Raw genomic sequence first — 9993 nt, forward strand, 5'->3', positions numbered from 1 at the left:
CATACAATCAATTATACATTCAATCCTTAATTTCCCAAACACCTTTTAGACAAGCAATCTCTACTCTGTCAATCAAGATTTCTGATATAACCTTCTTAAAGGAGTGGTTAATCAATCTTAAGCTCTGATATCACCTGATCTAAAAGTGGGGCTCTTAGGCTTCTTTTCTAACTTACAAGAACCTCTCCCACTTCCAACGCTTGAACATCCCCAAGTCTTAATGATTAACCAATGTGGAATTAAGGATATTCTTGACAATATGGTGGACGCTTATGCTTGTTTTAAACTTATCATATGCTTTAAAAATCTGTTTTTTTTAGCTGATATGTAAATGTGCTTAAGCATATATATAAATGCATATAATAATGAATAATGCAGCAGTAAAAACAAACACATAAGACAACAATTTAATTCGGAGTTCACCCACAACTCTTGGGCTACATCTCTATGAGCTCTAGTCAACTCAACTAGGCTCTTTGGGATTATGGTCTAAGTATTTTTTATAAGCTCTTGGCTTAACACTTGCTGTTTTACACAAAAACGGTGGGTTCAGAAACCATGTTATTCCCCCGCTCTTGAAGCTCTGGCTCTTGGCTCTTGGTTTTGGCTTTTGGCTCTAACTTTGGCTCTTTGGCTCTTAGTTCTGGCTCTTAGCTCTGACTCTGGCTCTTTGGCTCTAGCTCTGGTTCTCTAGCTCTTCAGCTTTTGCTTCTTTCTACCCTCTATTAGTTCACAGCCCTCTTGGCTTTTCACTTGGCTTCCAAGTGACTCCTTTGGCTACTGTTTTTCTTTTGCACTACCTCTTTGGCTTCTGTGCTGCCTCTTTTGCCTTAGCTTCCTGCTTTGGCTTTACTTTTAGCAACAAAACCCAACAACATCAACCAACAACAACTTAGCCACCATCAACAACCTGCCTTTGTCGTTCTGTGGCTTTTTAAGCCAAATCGGCGCTTTCTGGTTTTTTTCCCTCTCAAGCTCTCTGTATTCCTACCACAATCCACTCAAATCCCTTCTCTAAGCATTAGCAATTATTTCTAAACACCCTCAGGGATGAATGCCACCTATTCTATAATGGAAGGGTGCATTGGTGCTTGAAATCCTTGAGAAACAGTCGTTTTGTGTTTACATAGAGAACACTATAAAACACAGGAAAATCCACAGAGAACACTATTCACCAGGACCTCAAATTTTCGTAACCCCACTTCATAACACTATCGGGTCCACCCTTAGTCGCTATCGTAACTCACAATTGGCCTATTCCTTTGCATTTTAAAAATACGTTAACTGTGAAAACATCGTAAAATTGCTCATGACAGATTTCAAATATCATGTATTTTCATTTCAGAACCCTTTTGGGTCCAGCTTTCATTGCATCATGCTTCCCCTTCGTATTTCGTTTAATAACGAAATATGCGAAAATGCACTAAAAAATGCCTTTTGGTAGATTTCAAAATATATTAAACCTGGTTCATATTGCCGTCAGGTCCAGCCATCGCATCACATATATACCATATAACATATCTCTACTCCTCTGCAATGCGTTGATGCGATATTGTGATTCCACAAGTCATAATCGTAGATCGCACAAGCCCAAGGTATTTCCCATATGATAGGGTCTATGTCAATGCTGATTGTGATCCGCCGATTTCGGCGATCGCACCATCGCATCGGCTCGGGACCTTTACCTTAGGTATACCATGCCTGCCTCCGATCCAACTCGTTGATCCAATCATCAGAGGTCGCTGATCGAGGGTGCCTTCCACTTGACTTTAAGCCTTGTCCTCATGCGATTTGATTTTCCCTTATAAGGGTCTTTTGCCCATGTTTAAAGGATTTTTGCCTCTTTCCCAAAGAACAAAAGGGGAACTTCTTTTTATGATAACTCCTTCATCTGAAGTCCATTTTCGCCCATTCAAGGTGCGTTGGATTCAGAATGAGGAGATCTCAGTAACGAGACTATTTCCGAGAGCAACCTGTGATTCTCATTTTCCTTTTATTTACAAAAGATTTGTTCCATTTAGCACCTTTTACCTCTTATATGAAGTCTTTTAGACTTAGAGGTTTTTCTAGGATCCATTTTTGGATCAATGTAGGCCTGTCATGACTCAACGTGTGTCCTTGAAATTTTACTTCGATCTACCAGTTGTTCAACCACTCAATGCCTACCGTGCATCTTCATTTCATTAGAATAACAGGGGAGATTAAATAACCTGCATATCCACATACCATCCACCTTACATGCTTTTTCCTATCATCAAATATGCTAAAATTTGCATGTTTTTTAATTACATTAAAGAATGTGCATTCTTACATGATATTCTCCATAACTTCAACCACAGAACCATTGATCCACTGAAAAGATGATTGCTATTGGTGTTTTTAGCCCTCATTAAAAGTGCCAACTTTGAACAATCATAACTTCTCATCATGGAATATTTTTTTTCCAGGTGTGATATACCATTAGAAATTTCTTGAAGGGAACTATCTAACCATACCTTCAATTGAATCATTAGGATATCATAATTGTGATAAACGCTCAATGAAATTCAAAGCTGTTCGACTTCAATATATGAGGGCTTGAAAGATATTAGGATAACATAATTCTTTTATTGATTCATGAATAATACTGCTACTTCCGTAGGTATCCCCTTTTACATCAATGACACTTATCGTCATCAATCACAACACTATGTGCTACACAAACTTTCCATTGGATTTTCTAGCTCAATCCCTTTATTGATGAGTGTCTTGTATCTTCGTTGTTTCTTGATCAATATCACCAACTAGTTATATTAGCTCATTATATTATTCATCCTCTATTTCCCTAGGTAGTTCCTGATAATGACATGCTTTTAGGACTTCCTAGAATCATCAACCTTTACAAAAGTGGAAATTCAACTATAAGTGGTGTGGACATGACATGGTGTGCCATATATTGTTAAAAGAATACCATGAGTCCATGCACATCAAAAAGAATCCCTAGCTTGTGTCTTCCATGAGGAGATATATGGTGTAACCTATCTAACTATGTCATAATATCTGTGTGTAGTACAACATATCAAAAATTCTAAAAAGTTTATAAAATACTAAATTAAAAAATCTATAGTCCCTTGAGGCCTCGTTCACTCTTGTTAATTTCTTTAAAATTATGGGGTTTTCGATGTAAATTTTACTAATATTACTTTAGGGATGCTTTAATTTTTCTAATTTGAGGTGATCTTCACTTTTCTTAGTTTTCATTTTTATTGCTTCATCGCTTTCGTCCTGCTGCCAGCTTTCCAATGATTCAAATTTTGCTTGATTATCTTACACTGTTTGAATGATATCATTAGTCAAGTATTGGTCAATTTCATCCCCTAAGCATTAATATCTGTAAATATGCATTTTATAATGTTTCATAAAATTGTAGAAATTGAATTAATTTAAATATATATAAATAAAATTTATTTATTGTTTAATTTTTTTTAATTTATCTATTTAGCTTAATTTTTAATTTAATTGATTTGTAAATATAAATTTTAATTAATTTTGTTAATTTTATTTAATTATTTAATTAATTAGAATTCCTTAACATAAATGTAATTAATTATATTTTAAATATATTTTAAAAATATATCAACTATTAAAATAAAATAAATGTAATTAATTATATTATATTATAAATAATAATTAAAAAATCACTAAATTATAACACTGTTGAAATCACCCATGGAGAAATGTCCCAGGTATTTCATGTGGAGCACTAATGAAAACTCCTGGGGCACTGAGGTGACGTGGGCTCACTCATGTCACATATACATGGGGGCAACACATGAATACATAATAAAGTCATGCAAGTTGGTTTTAATATTAAAATGATGAGCGGGGAGAGGGGCCCACCCTCCACTCTCATCATCTCCCTCTCTCCCACTCCACAAAAAATCCTATTATGACCCTATTTTCCACTCGATTATAGTGAGAGAAAGAAAACTTACCCCAATTGCTTGTTATAATGCATCCCCTTTCACCTTTAATTTTGAATTATGTGAGATTTATTCCATGTTAAAATATGGAATTACATGATTGAGTAATTTCTCATAATTATTTTTTCAAAATTTTATAATTATGAAGTAATAATAATTCATAATTGAGACAAAGTTTGAGAAAAATATCATAATTGTGAAAAATATTTCTAGAGTCTTCCATTCCCAAGGAGATCAAATTGACCGACTTTGTGTATGAGTTGGCTAAGGATCCATTATTGTAGAATATTCCTAACTTCTCAAGGTCTTAGATGCCTAGATATATTCTCCCAAAGGATAGCATCAAATTACATAATCTGACCAAGAGGAAAGAGAGGAATAGTTTGTATCCATATCATAATATGAGATTTGTATTGTATTGGGAGGAGAAGACCATGCCACAGGCTTAAGGAGATGATCTGAATTGTGATGATATAACATTTTTTGTATCTATTTCATTTAATGTTTAATAGAAGTTGTTGGCTTTATGGGTCCTGACCCAAGTTTAGAGTTAGTTGTGCCAAACAAAACCCTACATTATTGGCCCTTTCAGTATTAACCCGCGTAGCAGGGACTGAAGTCTTACCCAAAGTACTCTAGCGGGATGCTAGAACCAAGTTTACGCATCCAAAGATCAGTGTGATGTCATTCCATGCCCTAGATCTTCCTTCACGCAGATCTGTAAGCCCTTAAGGCTTAGTATCGTAACTTCCTTCTAATAGTGTCTAGACCTCCATGAAGTCTACAATCATCTTTTGCGGACCATGAACATGAGAATTAGATACTTACGTGCACCATACATTGTCCTTAGATCAGTATTGACATAATTATACCTAAGTACATGGCAACCATAACATAACGTCTTATTATCTTCGTGTAATCACTTATCCTTAATTTCATTCAGTTAATTGACTGTATCCAATAAATTCGCACATCAATATCACATTATTTCATAAAGACATCATTCATCATAGCATATATTGCAATCATAAATAACATAAGTAAAGAGATAAAACATAGGAATTTTTGTAACAATCTTCTTTATTGATCTTCAGTATAAGCTTACATACTCAAAAGTTCCCTGCGCACTTAGCTACAGGGGTCCACGCACTCAGTTGCGGACACTACTCTAGGCCTTTGCACACTCAGCTACAAGGTTCCATGCACTCAGTCACGGACATTACTCTGGGTCTCTACACACTCAACTGTAGAGCCTTTTCCTGCTCTAAGACTTACTCCTCTACGCTTGACTCCTTTCACCATACCCATAGACAAGACATAGATCTGCCTTAAACTCTCCAAGGCACTCCTATTTATACAATCCCATGGTCCGCGGACCATGGGTAGATCTCAAAAATTGACTAAAGTTTACATACACAAGAGTAAAAACCCTTTTTGACTCTTGACTAGATATGTGCTCCGCGTACACAATTCGCAGAGGCTTTACATCTATTTACATCAACATTTGGGCTGTTCCCCAAAAATAACCCAGGGGACCCCATCCCAACATGCCCCCAACACAAAGGTCGTGACTCACCCTCGAGTCACTCAGACAGCATGGTGATCTTGCTGCGAAGATCCCCCGGCTCCACCTGCAGAATTGCTACTTCAGCTGCGCTCTGTGTGGCTTCTTGCTTCACTTGTTCAACTAGCTGCTTTGTGGCTGGTCCTTCGTGTTGGCATTATGATTCATGTGTTGTACTTGATGGCAACCAAATCGTAGAAGATCAACTCAGTTATATATATCTAGATGAATCTTCGGAAGAGATATCCGATGTGACAGAGTGCATGGGATGCCGGACAACTCAAAGGAATCAGATGACAGTTCTCAGGTTAGCTTTGCAATCAAGTCCAAAGGGGGAGATTGTTGGCATTATGGCTCAAGTGTTGTCCTTGATGGCAACTCATGCAGGTGATAGATCACAGTACAATAGGTCAGTAGTAGGGATTGATGATCAGCCCACAAAGAATGAAGAAAATAAGAAGTTCGCAGGTGCGTCGTTCAATAGGTGCGGTCATAGGCTGGATCCGTAGGTACTCTGTTTAGAAGGTGTGGTCATGCTCGCAGGTTCACAGAACAAAAGGTGCGGTCCTAAAGTTCACACACTTTCATGCAGAGAAAAGCGCACGTGTGGGAATCTTATGGTTGGCCCTTGGTATTTAGCCCGTCGTTCTTGATCCTATGGTTTTGGCCCGTGGTATAGGATCTAAATTATTGAACCCCGGTTTGGATCCCTTGTATTGGTTTTCGATGGTTTTGTCCCATGGTTTGAATAAGGGCTTGCCTATAAAAAGGAAAGGAGATCACTTGGCTAAGTCACTTGTGAAAGTTGAATATCTTAAGAAAAGCTAGATCTGAATTTCTTGTGATCGGTTGGTGAGTGATAGCTGAATCTAAATCAAGGAGAAACATGAGGATTACAAGTCGGATCTACTGATGGGTTGAGATCTCCTTGACGCACGATCAGATCTGTAGATCTGATAGTCTAAGGTATCCCTGAGGTCTGGAAATTGTCTATACCCGCAGGACCGCAAGTGCAGACAAGGAACAAGTGCGGAGGTACGCAGTCTCATAAGCACCACAGGTGCGGAGGTCCGCAGACACAGAAGCGCAGCTGGTGCGGAGGCGCGTAGGAAAGCCACAGGCGCAGTGCGAAGTTGCGCAGTTGAGCCACAGGAGCAGGTGTGGATACCCGCAGATCAGGAGACTCAGAGGTTGCGGATACCCACAGATCAACAGCGCGTATAGGTGCAGATACCCGCAGATAAATAATGCATTCAGGTACGGATACTCGCAGATCTGCAGAAAGAACAGACGCGGATACCCGCAGCTTTCTGTTGGTTAAGTTGCGTACCTGTCATTAAATATGCTTTTGCAGTGTTCTGGGTTTGAAGTGATGTCTGGTTACTGGTATTGAGTTCTGATAACAACATGATTATGTTTAGCTTCAGTATTGATGGTTGAATGGATCAAGTTCTTAATGACTTACCTTTATGAGATCTGATGGACTAGATCTGGTTGATAACTCACATATTATCCTTGTATATGTATTGATCTGGTGTTTGGGTGATTCAGAAGATTGATTGATTATGTGCTTCAATGATATTAATGGGTCTAGTATGAAAATTGGATGAAACGTGGCCTTTTAGATTATGTGTTGTGCTTCAGGAGTATCCAGTATGAAAATGTATGAAACGTGGTACCTGGAGGAGAGAAGATTGTAGGTCGGCGCCTACGTACTAGTATCTTAGCTAGTACAAGAGCTAAGGGGGTGGTAGCTCCCTTCCAGTAGCAGTTGAAAACTTTGGAGCATTGTAACAGGTAGCAGCCGATGTACTAGTAAATGGATCGGCTAGTACAAGAACTATGGGGGTTGTAGCTCTCTGCAGGTAGAAGCCTGCGTATTGGTATAAGACTGCACCAGTACAGAAATATTGTAAAAGGATTTTCTTATTATGAAGAAGATTGAGATGACTTGCAGCAGGTGGTTTTCTCCCACATTGGGTTTCCACCTTATATCATGGTGTTCATGTGTGTGGCTTATGTGTGATGATCTGTTCTATTTTACTGCACCTGTTTACTGTTAATATGGTTGTTAATGTTCTAATGCACTCAATAAGGATCAACTAACTGAATCATAAGAAGTTGTGAAAGTAGCATATATGAATCTGAATATGGAAATGAAAAAGTTTTATTAATGTGATAATACTGATTCACCCCCCCTCTCATTATTATTTCCAACAATTAGTATCAGAGCAGGTCCTTTGGTAGAGGCTTGATCGCTTGAAGGATATCCGTGGAACAATGGGAAAGAAGCTTAAGAAGAAAGCACATAAGCAGAAGAAGACATCTCAGAAGAACTATGACAGTGGGAGAATCGATTGGGGATTAGGTGTAAGAAGATCTTCAGATTCAGAATCAGATTCAGAATCATTTCAAAATGAAGATGAACTATCAGGTATGAACTTTCTATCCTCTGATGTTCCAGCTATCTATCCATTTGGAAAAGATGAAAGTGATAGTGAAACAACTGAATTTGCTCTTATGGGTGAACAAGAAAGATATGAAATAGAGGCAGAATTTAAAAGGCTTTCAGACAAAATCAGAGATCAACAAGATCTATTGAACAAAAGGGAATGTGACTTCAAAGAAGAAGCTACCAAACTAAAAGCCCAACTAGAGGAAGGAAACAATGTAAGGAAATTACTCAAGGACAAATATCAAAAGTTGCAGGATGAAGTAACATCACTAAGAGATGAAGTCAATGAAAGAAGCACAACCATCAAGAAACTCAGAGATAGATCTAGTTACTATGAAAGTCTTGAAGCCATGATCCACTCGCTAAAAGAAGATCTTGAAGAATCAAAGAAGAAGAATAAAGAACTACTCCAAGCTCATGAAAATGAAGTTCTTGAACTAAGACGTCAGTTGGAAGAAGAAAGAAATGCTGAAGAAAACATGAAGAAGCAGTATCTTGAAAAGGAAGAGCAACATCAAGTTGAGGTAAATATTCTAAAAGATAAATTAGAAGAAAAAGATAAGCTCTTACGATTTCAAGATAGTACGAAAATATTGGATGATATTCTTAGTAGTCAAAGATCTCCTGCTATCAAAACTGGTCTTGGTTTTCATGAATCTATTGAAGGTGAATCTAGTTCAGAAAATAAGACAAGGAACTCTAATGCAATGCTCAACAAGGAGATGAAAGGTCACCCCCATCAACATCCAAGGAAAGAAATTCTTCAAAGAAAATCCTTTTCTCCTCCAATGAATAATATTGAATGTTATAAATGTCATAATCTTGGACATGTTGCAGCTAGATGCAGAAGAAGAATGGTTCAAGATCATCACACAGAAAGATCACCACATTCCAGGTACTTTAATGGACATTGCTTTGCTTGCAATATGTTTGGTCACAGAGCTGTTGATTGCTATAGAAGAAATATCAGACATGTAAAATGTTACACATGTAACAAGCTTGGACATATAGCTAAGAAATGCAGGAACAAAGTATGGGCACCATACCAAAAGGAGAAAACATCATCATCACACTTGAAGATGTGGAAGAAGAAAGAAGTACAGTCAGAAAGAGGCGACACATCACAACATTCAGACATAACAGAATCAGAGGGAGCTAGAAGTGTAAAACTTCAGTGTCCTAAATCTCATACGCAAGTTTCTTAAAGAGAAGTCACATATATACGCAAGTTGGTTATGGCATAGTCGTGTATATGATTGTTTGAGGAAAGGCAGTAGGTATAGGTTCAGGAAAAGGATTAGTTATGATTCGGTTTATTATTTGCGCTGTTTGATAATGGTTACAATTTGCTGATGATGTGTGGAAATGACTTGATGGTTAGAAGTGTTTTGTTTCTAACTTGATGATGTCTTGATACTTCTTGCTGATATGCATGATGAGATCTGACAGTAACCAAGATGGCACAGGTTTAGGGGGAGTATATGCTTTTAATGCATTGTTGGCATTATGGTTAATAGTCCTTGGTGATGATGCTTATATGGATAAATGATTCATCTTGCTATGATATGGTTATGAGTTGTTCAGAAGATTCTTGGGGTTACATAGTTGATATTGAGATCAGATTTGTGGTTGATTCTCTAATGGTGCTTACATGATGATCTTCATAAGGATAAGGAGAAGTACATAGCTTGAATTCACATCTTCTTTACTTGATGATGAGTCACTCATATGTTGTTCTCGTCATATGCATCATGATGTAGGATTCCTATTGTTCTTGGCACATATATGGATGAGGATTGTTGGCTGGATACATGGATGATTATTCAAAGTTGCATTGTTGGAGACATGATGATGATGAGTTCTTACCTATATGATGATAGCTTGTCTCGTACATATGTTGATTGATGCAGATATTCCCAATTGATGATACTTGGTTCATGCAGATCTGGATGACTGTGGTGTTTCTCACATATGATAGAATGTGAATGATTCTGTATATACAGAATTCTGTT

Source organism: Pinus tabuliformis, chromosome 2_2 (assembly GCF_031772625.1).
Source record: "Pinus tabuliformis cultivar Carrire ecotype Pingquan chromosome 2_2, CPIR1, whole genome shotgun sequence".
Lineage (NCBI taxonomy): Eukaryota > Viridiplantae > Streptophyta > Pinopsida > Pinales > Pinaceae > Pinus > Pinus tabuliformis.